Here is a 19515-nt window from a genome sequence, read left to right on the forward strand (position 1 = left end):
TTTCTGTGCCTCACTATGTCTTTGAGTAGTATAACACTGAAACTTTATGCTCCTCAAAGGTTGGCTAAAACAGCTAAAAACATAAAAGTGAAAAATAAAGGAAACCCATGCAGCCAGAATGGAAATCCCCAGGGCCTCGCTCAGCCGCCCTTCTTGTCTCTTCCATAGAAACTGGTCCATCCAGCTTTACGGCCCGTCCTTGGATTAGGTTTGGTCCTTGGTGTTTTACTAATGAATCAGCCCTATGTTTTTAAGTGTGTTGGCTTGGACTGTGCACAGCCCTTTCCTGTAAATGCTGCTACCCACCCGCCAAGCGCCCCAACCTTTTCTCTTCCCATTACTATTGCCTAACTCTATTTATTTGTTTGTTTTCTGAGAAAATAGAACTCGACTGACCTGAAACTCAGGATTGCCCCCCCCTCCACCTCCACCCCTTTTTCTCACTCTGTTTTAAAGAACAGACTTTATTTTGTGGAAAATAAGAAACAGTACTTGCTCATAATCCACGCAGGCCCTCGCCTATCTGACACTAGACTTGTACTTTCCTGCCTGTAGAATTCATCCAGGCAGAGAGGCTTGTGTGTGTGTGTGTGTGTGTGTGTGTGTGTGTATCTACATAGTGGGAGATGTGCTAAGGCCCCCAGGGTTCCCCGAACCAGTCACAGCGTTCTAAACCAGTGATGGCTTCTCCGTGTCTGGTAGCAGCAGCTCTGCCATCCATCCCCACTACGATGCTGTTGTCTGGGCTCAGCCACTCAGTCACCATTCTGGGCCCTCCTATGCATGGATCCCTGCCTTCCTGAGGTGGGTGGACCTTCCTGCTGGCCAGCTGCTGGCTTTAGTTAGCTCCGGGCTTTGTTTTGTTCCTACCTTAACTTTACCTTTGCCTGCTAATGTCCCTGTCCTTTGCTTTGCCTAGTTTCATCTTTCAAATTCTTACAGTACAGATGTCTCTTCTTCAAGTGACTTTGTACCCCCCAACCTTTAATTTTAAGGTACCTTCCCTAGTCTAGACGATATATTATATAATATTAAGATTTTCTTTCTTTCTTTTTAATTTTTTTCCTTTTTTTTTTTTTAAACAAAGAACAAGAAGAAAAAAAACTACTACAAACGGAAACAAAACTTTTAAGTCTCTAGCTCAGGCTATCCTGGAAAATCCCTAGGTAGCCAAAGAACCTTGAACTTTTGACCCTCCTGCTTGCCCCACCTGAGGGCTGGAGTTACAAGTCTACACGTCACACACGGGTTTATATCAGATGAAAGTTTTAAGAGCCATGCACAGAGCTGGCATTCCCCGAGCAGAGCCCTAGCAAGCCACGGGGAGATGTTACCTCCATTCCAGACAAAGGCTTGGTCAGGGTTACTATTGCTGTGATGAAACACCGTGACCAAAAGCGACTTGGAGAGAAAAGGGTTTCTTTCATTCACAGTTCCATATAACAGTCTATTATGAAAAGCAGCATGGGTAGGAACTTAAAGCAGGGCAGGATCCTGGAGGCAGGAGCTGATGCAGAGGCCATGGAGAGTGCTGCTGACTGGCTTGCTCCTCATGGCTTGCTCAGCCTGCTTTTTCTTTTAGATCCTAGGACCACCACCCAGGGAAGGCCCCACCCACAATTGTCTGGGCCCTCCCCTATCAATCACTAATTAGGAAAGTGCCCTACAGGCCTGCCTGAAGTCTAATCTTATGTGGGCACTTTCTCAATTAAGGCTCCCTCCTCTCTGTTGATTCGACCTTTCGCCAAGTAGACATAAACTGGCCAGCACACAGGCCACATCCAAGCAAAATCATCATTTGCCTCTCATACCATGTTGCTGTTAGCCTACATTTTACATTCTTGCTGTGTTCTCAGACAAGTCTAAAAACAAAAAATAGCATATGCTGATGGTGTGTGCCTTTTATTCCAGTAGCAGACAGTCAAAAACAGGCAGAATACTGAGTTCAAAGCCAACTTATTCTACATAGCTACTTCTAGGTTAGCCTGGGCTAAAATAGTGATACCTGCCATGAATAAATAAGTTAATATCACCACCACTGCCGCCACCACCACCACCACCACCACCAACAACAACAACAACAACAACAGGAACAAACTCATGCAGAAGAAAAAATACCACCAGAACAAATCCTGCAGTGGTCTTAAAACTGCAGGCTATAGAACCGAGGACACAGCGCAGCATTATAATGCCTGGCTACTAGCATCCACAGTGCCTGGGGTTCAATCCCCAGCAGCACTAATAAAACAACCACTTATACCCGTAATCCTAAATTAAGCCACTCTGGACTCTGACTGGACAAGGACCTGCTCTTGCATTGTCGCGTCAGCTTATGGCAGAAGCCCTTACGGCACATTCGAGTAACTCGGGGATGAGAAGAATCGGTTCTTCAGAAGCCACTGCCCTCCCAGGTTCAGTCAACACGCACTATGAGAAGAAAGCCTATCTCAGCTTCCTGCGGCAAGTCTCAGAAGTGGATGCTGAAGGGACCAAGGTCTACGCATCCCAGAGTGGTGTGGGAGGCTCTGACCTACTTAGAAGGCCATCAAAACCCAGAAACCACACACAGGCTGCTAGTCCCTTAATCCTCACTCCAGGGATTTTTTTTTTTTTTTTGAGGTGTTAAAGGTCCCAACCTGGCTGGAGGCATCTGAAAATAACACTCAAATAGAATCCCATTCGCCTACGCTCTATTAACTCAGACTTAGTTTATGATCTGGAAAGAGTTTGGACTTATGCTTCCATATTTAGAACCCTAGGACAAGAGAGTGAGAAGAAGGCTCGGCCTCTTTAAGGGAAGACACCTTAGAGGCTCTGACTCATGACCACAATTAACACACTAATAATTTATCTAGGAGTTAAGTAAGTACCGTTGTCTGCGGTGCTGGCCAGTCCTTATGAAAGCCAGACCCTGGGGAAAACTGAGTATCTTCTACACTTCTGCCTTGTTCCTGAATACTCTTCCTAGCAGTGCCAGTAGCAAAGATGTCACTGTGGTAATAGCAAGTCTTCCGGTGGCCGCCACCTAGTGTTCCACAGGGTCTCCAGAACCTGTGAGGAAACAATCTCTTCCTTTCAGGCTGAATGCAAGCGAAAATCAACCAACAACTACACGGCACCCTGTTTATGCAACCTGTAGACCCCGATGACTGGCCAGAGCTTGGATACTAGTGCACACACGAGAGGGGTGCGGAGGCCGCTAGTGCATACATCAGAGCACAGAGGCAAGTTTTAGGGTGATAGAGTCCCCAGAACACCATGGCAGACAGGGGCAGTGGCACTGCTCCATCAAGTCCAAACATGCGAGGAAGGTAGAGTAGGGCTCAGGAATTCTATAGCATCAAGCCTCTTAGAATCCACTGGCTGGCTCTTCCTAAGATGGACACCCCAGATACCTTAATGAGGTGATCCTAAACCTGTGGGTCATGATCCACTTAGAGATGTCTAACAACCCTTTCACGGGGGTCACCTAAGACCATTGGAAAAACACAGATATTTACATGGCAAATACATGGCAAAATTCTAGTTATGAAGTAGCATCAAAAATAACTACATGGTTGAGGGTCACCACAACATGAGGAACTGTAACTGAAAGGTCGCAGCATTAGGATGGTTGAGTGATAACTGCTTTAATGCACTTCACTAGCAATAGCAACAGATTATAAACAAATCCTATCCCCATGTACGTACACAAAGACTCCATCCGCTTCTCCCGCCCATCTTAAGCTCTAAGACAGTATCTCTAAGCACTTCGGGCAGGGTGGCTGTCCTCCAAGGGTTTCTTTATGAGGCCAGGAATGAGCAGTCCAGTGCCAACAGCTCTGCAAACACAAGGTAAGAGAACACTGGCTTCTGACTGAGAAGCTTAGTGTGCTCTTCAAACTGCTTTCATTTAGCCACGATCCTATTGGATGCTTAGAGCAGCCAGTACTCAGTGTGCAGAGCACCCTCATGGGAGGAGGGTCCTGAGCATAGAGAAGACAGAAAGGAACTGAGGAAGCCTTCTCACAGATGCTTGTCCCCCAAAGGATATAAGAATATATAAGAAGACTCATCCTCACATGGGGAATGTGGAGCAGTGTTTGTCAACCTTCCCAATGCTGTAATATAGTTCCTCATGCTGTAGCCAACCCCCAACCAGAAAATTATCTCATTGCTACTTCATAACTGTAATTTTTGCTACTGAGCAGTGTCTCTGTTCCTAAGACCATTGGAGACATGTGTTTTCCAATGGTGGTGACCCACAGGCTGAAAACTGCTGGTGCAGAGGGACCAGTACAAGAGGATCCGTGGGACAGGGACACGGTGCAAAGGAAACAGGAATGCCCACAGAGGCAAAGGGCAGGCAGCTGATCTTATCCGGAGCAAAGGGAGCAGAAAATGGAAAGAAAGAAAGAAACAAGGCTAAATCAGAATATATTTAGAACATTCTACCTGCAGTTAAAGGGAAGGCTGGAAATTCCTTTTGGATGTGGGTGGGTCTCTATCAGTTCTCTTAGAGCAAAATCTTCAACTAATGACTAATAGAGAGCCCTGAAACTTCAAGATTCTGCTTCCCACGTGCTTTCTATTCTTATTCTGCACCAATTAATCATCTCATTTTCCTCTCCCATTGGACACACTCCTGTCTCTCTGTCTCCCCCCTCCCTTCCCACACCCCTCTAGTTGAAACAGTCCAAGCTCCCTAGGATTACAAAACAAACTTTCAAATATTATCACCACAAACATTTCCTCTAAACATAGCCTTCCTCATGTTGAGAAAGGGCAAATATCTTTGCCAGGTGACCCTATTTACCTTCCTCGGTCTCTGTTTCTCTTTCAACCAGTTGCGACCAGAACTCATTGCCAGTGCTGTGCAAGCTTGATTGTCTGGGATCCTACTACTAGCTGGCTAGTGATTATAAAACCACATTAGTTCACTGAATTAGAGACCGATGCTATAAACACCCAAGAAGGAGAGGGAGTGGGGGAAGGAGAGGGAGTGGGGAAGGGGGAGGGGAGGGGAAGAAAGAGGGGGAAGGAGAGGGGGAGGGGAGGGGGACAGGAAGGGAGAGGGAGAGGGAAGGGAGGGGAGGGGAGAGGGAGAGGGAGGGGGAGGAGGAGGGGGAGAAGGAGAGGGAGAGGGAAGGGGAGGGGGAGGGGGAGAGGGAGGGGAGAGGGAGAGGGAGAGGGAGAGGGAGATTCTTTGTTGATATGTGTCTGTCAGTATGAATAACTATGGAGGACAGAAGAAGGTGTTAGATCCCACAAAGCCATGGTAACAAGAGGTTGTGAACTGCTGAGCCTGGGTCCAGGGTCCTGGGTCCTGGGTCTTGGGTCCTGACTCAGCAAGTTCAATGCATGCTTTCAACTGCTGAGCAGTCTCTCCAGGCCCCGCCCAGTCCAAGCCTCCTTAGTTAAGCTGTTCCTAGCCCACTGGAAATCTGCATCTGATTTACATTTTACACCATCCCCAGTAAGATGCAGGGTTCCTCTTTTCCTAGGTCTTCTGTTACCCCTCACTGCACTATTTCAGAGCTGGGAAGCTCAATTTTTATCTGAAAAACTAAATGACTTCTTTCTAACAATGCATGGTACATTCTGGAATCCCAGCTTTCTGCATGTGACCTCTGCACCTTTCAATGAAGACAAAGACCTCTTATAGAGTGTGGGTTTTTTCTTTTTTTTGTTTTTGTTTTTGTTTTTTTGGATATGGTTTTTTTCAAGACAGGGTTTCTCTGTATAGCCCTGGCTGTCCTGGAACTCACTCTGTAGACCAGGCTGGCCTCGAACTCAGAAATCTGCCTGCCTCTGCCACTGCCTCCCAGAGTGCTGGGATTACAGGCATGCGCCACCACCGCCCTGCTAGAGTGTGTGTTTAAGACTAAACAAACGGTATGCCTAATTTGAAAAAGACTAAAACTCACAAATATATGCAATTCTCTTATGCCACTGCCTGTCACCCGTAGACACAAATATTCATTAAAGCTACAAGAGTCACATTTGTCTGTCTAAATGTGTGCTAATTTGGTTGGCATTATCTGGTGATAACCCTGCCCAGTGGAAAAGTCAAGGTGCCCATAGAATATCAACATCACAATACCAAGAGACTTTTCTTATCCTTTTGCATCTTACATAAAGGACTTGCTTATTAAGCAAAGCCCATAAACAAGACAAACTCTATAAAACAAACAAATCACGCCTGGAAAGCGGAAGGCAGGCAGGGAGATGGGGGGCGGGGGCAAACCTGTCATAAATCTAGCTACACTTTGCAATTTGCAAAAGCCAAACTTCACTTAGGTCACTGCGGAGCTCAAAGCAATGGTCTTTCCACAGTGGACTTCTACATGGGGCTTGGCTTACAGCGGGCTGACAAGATTGGCATAAATCTTAGAACTGAGGAACGTCTTTGTATTCTCAATAAGTCACAGAACATAGTGGTTAGTTTTCGAATGTTATGAAATTTTAGGGTCTGATTCACTAATCTTCCCAGACAGTCTGGCAGGATTGGGTTTACCACAGAGATGACGACCAAGTGGAAAGCTTACTTCAATTATATAAAAAGTAAAAAGAATTTGTGCAATGTTTTTTATCAGCCCTAGTTATTTTAGCATTTACTAATTTGGGTGCAGCTAGCATAGCATATTCGGATAAGATCATCTGTTTCTCAGTATCGAGCGTTGCCTTTTTAAAAACAAAAGCAACCCTCCCCTTATTTGTATACTTTGATCAACACTGGACAACAGTACACTAAAATCTTACACTCACTGTGCAGAATACACTTACCAACTTAAAGAATACCTGAAATTCCAATTCAGACTAGATCCTACAAAACGTGGCAATAATTTCATTACTTGCATTACTTCAGCTGGCAAGTCTGTGTGTGCATAACTTAGGGAGTAACTGACAGTCAAACTTTTACTTAAATATACGCAGGAGCCTAATAACATCAGTTAATAAGTTTGTGCTCATGCATGTCCACCTCACAGCAAGGCTGTGGAGCTAACATGCTTCTATGTGTATACAGGCAATAATTAGACTACAGTGTTCCTTCATTCAGTCCATGGAGTTTTAGCTCCAGGTCACAAAGGTGCTCAAAGCCTGTATGTCGTACTATGTCACCGTATTTACTGTTGTTAAACTTCTCCACAGAGCTTCTGCCATTTCTGTATAACTTATTATACTCCATACCCTATCAGCGATATGGAAAATAGTCTTCCTGTGTTATGAGGGGAGGGTAACAGGGAAGAAGGTTCTAGACATGTTCAATATAGATGCAGTTTTCTCACTTGCATATGTTCGGATTTCTGCTGAGTCTCTGACTCCTTGAAGCTGTGGATCTGGAACCACAGGTGTGGATTCTATGGGGAACACATTCAGTAAAGAAAACCGGAACCACAGATGTGGATTCTATGGGGACACACGCAGAAAAGAGAGCTGGGGTACTTGTCATACAAGAGAAATGGAGGATGACTAGAGAAGTCAAGCTATGACGAATGCATGAAGCAGGAGTGGTGGACAGAACCACCTAGAAAAGACCCCTCAGCAAAGGCCAAGTCTGGGCGGTGCACAGACAGCATGCTGTGTGAGAGCAAAGCAAGGATCCATTCGGTCCTGGTGACCAACCACTGCTGCGTCCTCTCCCGAAGAAGGCATCAGATCAGGGCTTCCTCACGCTGTTATTCCTTAGAACCCACAAGTCAGGGGCAGAGCCTGGCACCTGCCTGCCTAACAGGCTCTGCTACCGGCCCACGGTGTGCACTTTGACCAGAACTTCCCTAGACCCAAACCTAGCCAAGGCAGGCAGAGGGAGGTAGAAGAGAACAGAAAGAATACACTTGCTGTGGTGGAAATGGAGTGGGGTATGTGTGAAGGGAGGCACAGCAGACAGGGACTGACAGCTTCTGGATCTCATATGCAAGCCCTCTCTAGTCTTCTAAATGAGGGGCAGGGACCAGGTTCTACAAGCAGAGAGCTACCTCTTCTGTGAGGCTCAGCAGAGCGGGGAGGAGCTTAGTGTAGCTCTACAGAGGTAGGCGGAGCTTAGTATAGCTCTGGAGAGACCACTTGTTTCCAAGAAGAGTGGGTGTGTGACTAAATCCCACCAGAATGCCAGAATAACACCCGCTCAAGGCTGTTTATTCCAGAACACCAGTCACACCTTGGGAATAGCCAAGTCTACCAGAAGTGGGCTGGAGTACTTTATGTGCCATCCGTGTGACAAAAGGGAGCTGGGTTAGGTCAAAAGAAAACGGAAATGTTGGATGAAACATTGTCAAGAGTCAATTCTTTACAAGTCAGCCTTGGTTGATAGTAAGGGGCACCTTTGGTCCTCTCAAATACACAGAAAGCTACCCATGCAGGAAACAAGTTAGAAGCAAGACAAAGACATCTCTCAGCAATAGTTCTAATTTTCCTACTTGCTCAGTCAGGCCCAGTCTGATAAGGTCATCCACTGTCTTCTCTGGGTCTGAAATTTACCATATGTGTCTCTGGGTACAGGCAGGCACACAAAGGTACCTCCACTATTATCCCATTTGCAAAGCCAGTTTAATCTAATTAAACAGTCAGGGAGCATATGCACGAAAATTTTAATCTTGAAGGTTTCTAAGAGCAGGCAGCATGACAATAAAAGATGTCAGATACGAGCGCACGATTAACTGAAAAGTGAATTAATTAACAGGCAAAGTTGCCCAAGAACTGAAAGGAGGGAGAGAAACACGTCAGAGGAGATTAGAAAAGGAAAGCTAACCTTTTGGAGCCGGTTCCTTCATCCCCAAAGGGAGCGTCTTAGACTGAATTAGCTCTCAGATCTCAGAGTCTGTTTCTAGAGTTGCCTGTCAGCCGCAACCTCGCAGTGACAGCGACAGCCATGTGCCTGTCGTATCCCCACTGTGTGAGAAATGAGGCCCAGGCCCATGTCGAGACACAGAGCCCACAGCCGGATCTCCCACTTGCTGGCTTCTCTCTGAAGCCTCACTCCAAAGAGCTCGTGCAAGAATTCGTCAAGTCAGGGCAGAGCATGGAGCTCAGTGGTAGAACAGTTGCCCAGAGACTGCAAGGCCCTGATTTTCAACCCAAGTATCACACACATGCACGCATGCATGTGCGTACACATGCAAACATGCATAAAAAGTATCGGGTAATTATTTACTATACTTTTATTAATTATCAAGCCATAATTTTTTTAAAAGGCATTTTGCCAATAATTTGAACCGGAAAGATACTTTAAAACCTTTTTACTTTTATCTATCTATCTATCTATCTATCTATCTATCTATCTATCTATCTATCTATCTACCTATCTATCCATCCATCCATTTTTCTCTCTCTCTTGCTCTCTCTCGCTCTCTCTTTCTTACTATCTACCTACCTATCTACCTATCTACCTACCTATCTATCTATCTATCTATCTATCTATCTATCTACCTATCCATCCATCCATCTTTCTCTTTCTCTTGCTCTCTCTCGCTCTCTCTTTCTTGCTATCTACCTACCTATCTACCTACCTATCTATCTATCTATCTATCTATCTATCTATCTATCTATCTATCTATCTATCTAATTAGTGCATAGGTGGGTCCACGGTTGCCACAGCAAGCATGTGGAGGTCAAAGGACTATTTATGGGAGCAAGTTCTCTCCTCCTACCACATCAGGTTTTGGGGGTGGAAGTCAGGCTATTAGGCTTCGCAACAAATACCTTCACCCAAAGCCATCTCCCTGGCCCTGACAAAGACATTTTATTACCCTAAAGCTATTATCAGCGACAGCTCTTTATCTTTATTAACTATGCCCAACACACACACACACACATACATACACACACACACACACACATACATACATACGCACACACACACACACACACACATACATACATACATACATACATACGCGCACACACACACACACACACACACACACCACACACTCTGTTTTACTCCTTATAAACACACTACCCAGACATAGTCTTTAAAGCCAGACTCTTAACCCCAGCACTCCAGACACTCTGGGCTGGATGTCCCACAGGAGAGGACATGCTGCACAAATGCAAAAATGAAACCAGCAAGAAACCCCAACCCACAAGTGCCCACCCACTTCCCACCATCATCTTCTCCTCCAAACTATAGCAACCAAAGAAAGTCTGCAGAAACTACCACATGCTGGTGAAAGGGACACAACTGCCACTATTGGAGAACTGCTTTAAGTATCTGAGGGTAAGTTTACATACCAGAGTTCCGTGTGAATGGAACGACTAGTTTTAAAACAATTCTGGTTGGGAAGTGGGGTCTGCGAGTAAGGCACGTGCTACACACGCACAGGACTGGAGTCTGGCTCCATATACTGACACAAAGCCAGGCATGTACTGTACGGCTTGAATCTCAGCCCCCCTACAAGTCGGAATGTGGGGACAGAAGGATCCCCAGAAGCTAGTGGGTCAGCTAGCCTGGTGCACACCTAGATGACCAGGAGACCACTCTTCAGACAAGGCGGAAAGAGACAGGCGATGTCTGAGGGTGTCCTCTGGCCTCCACGTGTGCGTTGTCACACTCTACTGTGCACGCATTCATGCCTCCCACCCTGAAAATAATAAAGTGATTCAAAAAGCTCTTTATTAGAAAATACAAACCAGTGTTTATCTCTAAAACACAGTCACTAAAGAACAAAGCTGCAAAGTCAATGTTTTGCCTTCAGCTGCACTGAATTAAGCTTTCTTGTTTTTGTTTATTTTGATGTGTTGAGACAATGTAGCCGGGTTGGTCTTGAACTTGCTTTGCAGCCAAGAATGACCTTGAACTCCTAATATTTCTGCTTCTACCCTACAAGTAGGAGGACTCTAGGCAGATACCACTATATCCAGCTGAATTAGTGCTTAGAAAAGAAAAAGCATGCAACACATACACTTAATAATTCCCTAGTAACAAAGAATTCAGGTTAAAAAAATCATATTTAATCCTACCTACCCCATGATTCTAGAATAAATATCAGAGTCCCAGCTAGGGGCTGTGTGACACAGAACTTGGCCTGAGAAAGAGACTGAGATGACTCATGATGGACCCACATGCACCCTGCCTCAGAGGACCGCAGAGCTCAAGGATCATTTTGCCATCCACAATTAATGCTGGTCCCGTTCTGCAAAATGCAATTAAAGGCAGAGAGAAGGGGAAGATGCCTATGATCCGGACACAGGAAATACATGCCTTATGTAATGCCTCCAGATTTCATTTCTGTTGTTCTGTTTCCTTATAGAGAAGGTTAGCCACAAGAACTTCAACACTCAACAGAGACCTGTGAGAAACACACTCCCCAGTCAAACCTAACAGACTGCAGGTTGAGAAACAAACAAACAAAAAACCCTAAAACTACCCTTAATGGATATCTTTCAAAAATCATAAAGGGAGACAACTTGCCTCTGTTACTATAAAAGCTATTTTTAACCTTGTTTTAGGTATTGCTGTTGTGGAGCATAAAGAAATCACCAGTGCTATAGTCAGGTCAGAACTACTGTGCGTTCTCCTTGACCTACAAGTTCAAAGGTCATCTAGACACCCCCGCCATTTACTGAGACTGTCAATCAAAGATGAACGAGAACAGATGGTAGCCACGGTGCCTGCAGGAGACCTGGGCAATGACCACATGCAGATGGGGACACACAATCATTTAATACCAGTATCATCTGCCACCACCCTGCCATCTCCCAGGGTGGCTGTGGACTTTAGGACTACCCTGATCTGAGCTACCTGTGAGTCCTCTGGTGGGCAGCTTGTAGCTGCCGTCCTCTCTGGCATTTGTAGTTCTTTCCTGTACCACCCAGGAAAGAACACAGAAGACTGGCGCTGCCCAGTTCCCACAGGTGGGCAGGTGGCTGGCAGGGAAGAAGTCCCCAGAGGAGGGTATGCAATTCCACTTGAGCAGTCCCAACCAGGCTGGAGTCATTTACCCTAGAGATCATTAACCAGGTGCTCAGGCCTCTTGGCCAGAAGTGAGAGTCTGGAAGTTGAAAGAATGTTACCAAACACACAGTTTGTGTCACCAGGAAGAGTCCATCAGCGTCCAGGCAAGAGCCGAAATGAGGTCACCCCTGGCTGGGGGGAGAGGACACTCATTTCTTCTGAAGCTGCCAGAGTCTATTTACTCTTCCTGCTCCCTTATGGGGGGGGGGGGGGAACCAAACATTACCACATGTGCAAAGCAGCCTACGGGGAGGGAATTATACACAGATAAGGAGTGCTAGATTTTTCCTCACTAATTTTCAAATGTCTTTTTTTTTTTTTGTGGTGGTTATTTTGGCTCTATACTCTCATGTCACCCACAAAAAGAACAGTGAGTCCCTACAGTAGTTGAACTGTTCTGTTTGCCCCACATCTAAAGACCCAGCACCACAGAGTTTGCAAGGGAAACAAGTCACCATGAAGCAAGAAGGGTCAGAAGTTCAATTTCACACATGACAAAGGCCCACGGTTTTGAAGATTCCTGACAAATGTTTTGTTTTCTGGCACATTTCAAGCTATCCCAAGGTTAACTTCCTTCTTCTTCCTAGCCCATGGAAACCACACATGCTGCGTCTCAGCCTCTGTGTAAGGTGCCCGTTGATGGGTCTGCTCCCCAAATGTATTCCTGCACTGGTCTTCCATTCAGGGTCATATAATTCCATTTTGTCATATAATATGTCCATGTTCTGTGACTAAAGCGCTCTCTCTCTCTCTCTCTCTCTGCCCACACTGTTCCTGCTATTGCAGGTGACCTCATGGAAAGACAGCTTACTCCAAGAAATTAATCCCTGTATTTTTCTAAATGGCACTTATGTAAGTCCTCTTTAACTTAGAATATGAAAAATATAAAATGTCCATTGCAGTTCTCTAAGCAAGGATAACAGTTCCTATTCTGAACACTGAGGACCATGAGACGCTAGTAAGAAAGGACTGAGGGGCTGAGCACCTCACGTCTCAGTATCAAAACTTACTGACAGGACGCCTCTCTCTACCCAAGAGCAAAATGATAAAATCTGTGAAGCTCTGGGAAAGCTCAAGTTGGGAGTCATAGGACTTGTCCCCTCGAGGTTCCTATGAAGGTCTATGACAAATTGCGTCCTAGGAAGCTAATCTCCAGGGATCCAGAAACACACTTATTTCCTGGCAGCCCAGGTGACCACACTGGCTGTGTTTTGAATCGGAGCAAATATATAATGAAGCCTACAGCGAAAAGCTCTGTCCTTATTTCAACCTGGAATTTTGTACCAAATTTCTGAACTCTGTGTGATAGATCCTTTCACTGTGTCTATTTTTGACATTTCAGGAAAACAGCAAGGACAGATGCATCACTTATTCATGGGGAAGAAGGCATAATCGCTTTCTGTGCTGCCCAGTGGGACGAAGCTTCGGGCAACATGACAGAGAGGTTAAGCACATAAGAAATGAAAAAAAAATTATGCTATATTTTTTGATACAGGTATCAAGGCATGCTAAAGATACTCAATGAGTACTTTAAGAGAGAGAAGGTGTAAGCTCAAAGAGTCCTCTAAATTCTAGCACATGTAAGTTAAAGCTCACAACACGAGAGGGTTCTGCACAGACCAAGAAAGGAGACAGAGCCTTTGCCCACACTTACCAGATTCCAGGCAGGAAAACCTCCTTTAAAAGGGAGAGGGAGAGGAAGGCTGGTCTAGATGCAGATGGTTGGTCTGTTTCCCTTAACAACAGCAAGAATGGAAGAGGAATCCTGGCCTCTCCAGTTCCCTACAGGCAATCAACAGCCCGGAACGGGTGGGCGGAGCCAGGTGCTGAGAGGGGAGGGCTCTGTAGCTACTGGCCAGGTAGAACCACGTAGAGCTTCCCAGTAGGCAGGGCACTCTGAAGCTGCGCTGAGGGCTGTCTGGGCTAGAAGAAGCTAGAAGCTGCTGCTGCTGCTGCCTGCCTGTCTCAAAAGCTTGAGCGAAATCAAACGTGGGGAAGACAGAAACGGCTCATCACCGAGGCATCCCAGCCAAACACTATAGGCGGAACTTGGTAGATTCCAGAGACACAGGAAACAGCTCAAGCTCTGTGATGCTGACCTGCAGCCAAACTGCACCTTGGAAGTTGACAGCCAAGGTTTAAGAGGTGTACAGTCTGCCCCAGGTGACCTGGAACCTCAGAGTCCCTCAGCCATTTGGAACGCCCCCTTTACAATGAGTGATGCAAGATGTGGGAGCAAGGAAGGACAGCCCTCCAGAGCTATTCCTAAATGGCCACACAAATGTTAGGAAGAATAGCCAAGGGAGCAAGAACGCCCCTCTGGGACATTCCTTGTCACCCTCATAAAGGCAAAAATGAACTTTCACTTTTAATTCACTAAAACCGGTTGGTTTTTGAGCTTAGTGACACTGGGCATATTTCTGAACCACCCTGATCCTTGGAAAGTGGAGCCCCCCACCCCCATCCCCCAACCTCCTTCCTGCCCTGTACTGAGAAGCAGGGAGACCCTGGTGTTCTTGAGAGCAACATTGCACCATCAAGGCACTTTTAACCTAACCTCTACATTTCCTTTCTCTTGAGCACTGAACTATAGTCCTCAACCACCCCGGGGCTACTTTCTTCTTCTTCCCTCAATGAGGAGGCTGACTCAAGAAGGCATAGAGTGGGCTGCCTGAGCTCGTGCCTAGCAGGTGCAAGACCCTGACCTCACCTCCAGCACTGCCAACTAAAGGAATCCATGCCCCACTGCACATTTAGTAACACAGGGTGCTTTTCCTTTCAATGACTCCAGCACGTTGAAGGCACAAGTTTAAAGTTCAGTTTTGAATCCAATGGTTGAAAAGAGAGAGCCCATGACCCCTCAGATACCCAAGTGGCAGCCCAAGATAAAGGGGACCTCAGCCCAAGGTTCAATGTAAATTCCCACTAGAAAGCTAGTGTCGTGGTTTGATTATGCTTGGCCCGGGGAGTGGCACTATTTGGAGGTGTAGCCTTGTCAGAGGAGGTGTGTCACTGTGGACATGAGCTTTAAAGACCCTCATCCTAGCAGCCTGGAAGCCAGTATTCTGCTAGCAGCCTCCAGATGAAGATGTAGAACTCTCAGCTCCTCCTGCACCGTGCCTGCCTGGATGCTGCCATGCTCCCACCTTGATGATAATGGACTGAACCTCTGAACCTGTAAGCCAGCCCTAATTAAATGTTGTCCTTATGAGTTGCCTTGGTCATGGTGTCTGTTCACAGCAGTAAAACCCAAACTAAGACAGCCAGGAACATGCTCCGTTCTAAGGACCAAGAATATAGAGAGGAGCTGACAGAAGAGCCAAGGTTCTTTGCCTGTAATTTTCCCTTTCAGAGGCTTGGAATTGGGCTTGCAGATGGTACCACTCTTTAATAATGATGAGGAGTTTAAGAGGATGCTTGATCCTATCCAGGCCAAGAGACTGCCATCCCCATCTGCTGGTGGCCCTTGCACACTGCAGTCACGAACCCTACTCCACCTTCAATCCACTCTGGAGAGGCAGCATGGAATTCCTGCTTTGTCACAAATACTCCCCCACAGCCAGTTCCTTCCCCTGCTCAAGGACAACCTTTATTCTCTCCCTTCAGATCTTAATTTCCAACCTTCATTTTTTTTTTCACACTCAAAAAAAAATTCTTTTTCTCCTTCCTCACCTAACATCTGGGAGTGTGGTTATAAAACGAAAATTCTCAGCACCCAGAGAGAAAACAGAAGCGAGTGCCAGTATACCCCTGACACAGAACAGAAAGAGCCGCAACATCACTGCAAGGAAAAGAGAATCACCAAGTACGCTGAAGAAGGCAGCTGAGGATTCTGAACTGACCAAAGACGGGACTGGGCCTTACAGTGTGTGTGTGTGTGTGTGTGTGTGTGTGTGTGTGTGTGTGTGTCAGGGGTTCTTATAAGTTATTCTGTGCAACTGAAGAATGTATTGGCAGCCAGTCACATTTAAAGCAATGTTCCTAACCATTTATCTTCTTCGGGTATCCATTCATCCCTCTGGACTATTCTACATCCAGCAAGTTATAAATGACCAATATCAATTGTTATAGTTTGGATATGCTTGGCCCAGGGAGTGGCACTATTTGGATGTGTGGCCTTGTTGGAGTAGGTGTGGCCCTGTTGGAGTAGGTGTGTCACTGTGGGCATGGACTTTAAGACCCTCATCCTAGCTGCCTGGAAGCCAGTCTTCCTCTAGCAGCCTTCAGATGAAGATGTAGAACTCTCAGCTCCTTCTGCGCCATGCCTGCCTGGAAGCTGCCACATCCCCACCTTGATGATAATGGACTGCACCTCTGAACCTGTAAACCAGCCCCAATTAAATGTCATCCTTACAAGAGTTGCCTTGGTCACGGTGTCTGTTCACAGCAGTAAAACCCTAACTAAGACACAAATCTTGGGGGTTGGGGGGTTATTCCCAGAAGTGAGGATTGTGAAGAAAGATGACCTTAGGAAACTCATATTTAAGAGATGCCCCTACATCAAGTCTCTTACTTGATGTTGTGATTTATAGGACAGCGGCAGGGGAACTACAATAAACCTCAGGTTTCGCAAGCAGTGGCCAGGAGACTGGCAGTGATAATGGGGACTTGGAGCGTGGGGAGGAGCCGGAGTCTGGAGTGTAACAGAGGATACTGCTGCTGAGTGCAGTGAGGAAGACGGAATTGTCAGGACTTCACACTGAGGAAAGTACGTTTTGCAACCTTACCGCCCCCGTGTACTGGTTGTATGTTAGTGCAGATACAGCAGAAATCTCCTCTATAATAAGCTTAATTTTATCCTAGAACAATCAAGAGGTGAATTTCAGTAGCTCTGCATTCGCCAATCAGAGTATACAGAAAAAGTTAACACCAAGAAATAGCTCATTTGTAAAAGGGCTTTGATCAGTGAATCTAGTTCAACAATGGTCTCCATCTCTACAGAAAAACCCTGCTCTGATGAGGGCTGAGAACCACACCTGTTAAGAGTAAATACTAAGAATGAAGCTAAAGATCATACTGGTTTGGGAGGTGGAGTAGGTGCTCACCAGCTGGCTAGGTTTACAGCATGAACTCCTTCCTACTGAGTGGGCCTTAACCCCAATTAGGCAGCTGCTGCTCAGCTGCCAGCATATAAGGACTCCCATTGCACCCTGGGATAGCTTACCATCCTAGCTACTGTTGTGGTTCACAGGTGTCACTGCTGGGTAGGACTCTGGTGACTTTCTCCCTTGGCATCTTGGAAAGCACCTTGCAGTATTGTGAAGAGTGATTGTCAAGAGGAGGCAGATTCAGCCAGACTCTTCCAAACCATCATATGTATATATTTATTTAGGTGCATGTATGTCTATGTTCGTGTGACAATAATAATTAAAGAAAATGAAGCTCTGAGTTTAACAGGAGCCAAGAGGGGCACAAGAAGGGCTGGAGGAAGGGGATGCAAATGTATTTGTAAATATATATGTAAATATGGGACATACACAAAATTATAAAAATAAAAGATTTTTAAAAAGGATGAAGAAGAAAAATGAAATACAGTTCAGCTAGGTGTGGTAATGCCCATGTATGAGGATGAGAGGTTAATATTGACAGCTTGAGGCAGGTAGACAGAGAGCATCAGACTAGGCTACATAACAAGGTACCACAGGATGAGGGGGAAGGAAAGAATGTAGGCACTTGCCTTTCTCCTAAGTATGCATATATTCATAGCCTGGCTTTCCTCTTAGCCTCTAATGATTCCAAAAGCTTGCAACCAACCACAAGTTCATCTGCAAGGTCAAGGCCACAACACGGGCTGCAGTGTTATGTCGAAGCATGACAACATGTACCAACCAGCTGTTTAAAACCAGACATGATACATCCGATAGAGGGCTAATATCCAATATATACAAAGAACTCAAGAAGTTAGACCCCAGGGAACCTCTATGGCTTGGTTCCCTAAAAGCAATTTTGTAGAGGCTCTAAGGTATGAACTTTACCCATGACAATATTGTGCCCTAATAAAATGTTGGATATGCGTATGGGTCTGTACATATCAAATTCCTTAAAAGACAATGGCAAAACCACTTGGATATCTAGGATCGGTGTTCATGGGCCAAGCTGAGTGTGACTCAGCAAGAGCCAGTTAACTTCTGAAGACACACACCTGTTCTCTTCATCTCTGCTTCAGCACCTTACAAAGTTTCAGTCAGCATGAATCTAGGCCTACTAAACTCAACCAGAAGTCAGAAACAAGATCCCACTGCACGGAATCACCACCAACTAATAGGAAAGAAAGCAACGATGTTTGTGTTTGGTTAAGTAGAGAGCAGAAATACCAGAGGCAGACAAATCAGAGCCAGTCAGCAAATATCACTGAAGTACGCGATAACATGTCGATTAACCTGATAAGCTAGAATTAGGAAGCCTGAGAACTAACCCTAATGGTCCCTCCCCTTTTTTCCACTTAAGAAACAAATTTTCTTTTCTATTTATCTATTTATCCATTCATTTATTTGTTTGTTTGTTAGTTCACTCATTGGTTTGTTTGTTTGAAGACAGGGTCTCTCTATCTATCAATGGCTGTCCTGGAAACTGCTATAGATCAGGATGTCCTCAAACCTATTGTTAGAATTAAAGGCATGTGCCTCAATGCCCAGCTATTTAAGACAATTTAATACCTTAATTTACCCCAAACCAGGCTCGAAGTCAGCACCTTAAGCCTGTTCTATGCAGTTTTATACTGAACTTGATAGTTTCAACTTGATAGAACCTTATGCTACTAACCATCAAATATGCTCTGATCTTAGACAGCCACCTGGAGAGCCGCCAGTTCATAGGAGAGTCTAGTGAACTAGTTAAGTGCATCTGGGATAATTCAAACCTTGAGGCATAGCAAAATATACTCTTGTTCACTTAGCTGTGGAAATTATTGTTAGGAAGATATTTTCTAGCCCTTTTGTATTGTTTCTACATCTATGGTGTAAAGGTTATTACCTGTGGTTTGGAGTTTGTTCAGAATGAGGGAAGAAAGAGCCCCAGGACATTCCAAGGCAGCAGAGTTCAAGGGGGAGCTAGCCAGACAGTGCTGAACTTTAAAGACAAAAGAGCCTGCTGCCTTTCAAACAGCAGGCTTAGAGCAGACAGAGAGAGAAAGGCAGGAGAAATCTGATGTGGGCTTTATGAGGCCTAAATATAGGCATCTGCAGCAGAGTGGTTTCTTTGGGGAACAATTTTAAGGATTCTCAGGAGGTGTTAGCTGCTCACTGTACATCAGAGGAGGATAAAGGCTTCCTGGGTTGTCTGGGAGGATTGGGAACCCAGAGAGAGGAGCCCTGGGAAGGTGAAGAAACATCTTTTGTTCCCAGTCCTCCTGCTGGACAAAGGGGGCTGCCGGAGAAGGTCATGGCTTGGTTTCTGATTCAACAAAACAGTACTGAACAAGAGCCAAAAAATTATCCTGCACCTCTGTCCCAACACAGCGGACTGGAAGAAAAATCAAGGCTTGCCGGGGACTCCGGTAGAGAGACCTGGATTTGTCTACTAACAAATACAGATTGCTCGTACCAAAAGACTCTCTTCTGTAAGAAAGCAGAAGTGTACCT

General features: G+C 45.6%; 1 protein-coding gene across 6 annotated transcripts in view; it reads right to left on the bottom strand.

The window, feature by feature from the left end:
* The window catches only part of Nedd4l (NEDD4 like E3 ubiquitin protein ligase), a 322257-nt gene that overhangs the window by 178053 nt on the left and 124689 nt on the right, over positions 1–19515 (bottom strand). Inside the window, exon 1 of one of the 6 annotated variants that reach the window (XM_052201455.1) lies at positions 13590–13687. The exons of the other annotated variants lie outside the window; for them this stretch is intronic. The gene's annotated coding sequence lies outside the window, so the exon portion shown is untranslated. Of the gene's footprint in view, positions 1–13589; positions 13688–19515 lie in introns of those variants that run through there. 6 annotated transcript variants of the gene reach the window in all.

The sequence above is a fragment of the Apodemus sylvaticus genome, chromosome 13 (genome assembly GCF_947179515.1).
Source record: "Apodemus sylvaticus chromosome 13, mApoSyl1.1, whole genome shotgun sequence".
NCBI lineage: Eukaryota > Metazoa > Chordata > Mammalia > Rodentia > Muridae > Apodemus > Apodemus sylvaticus.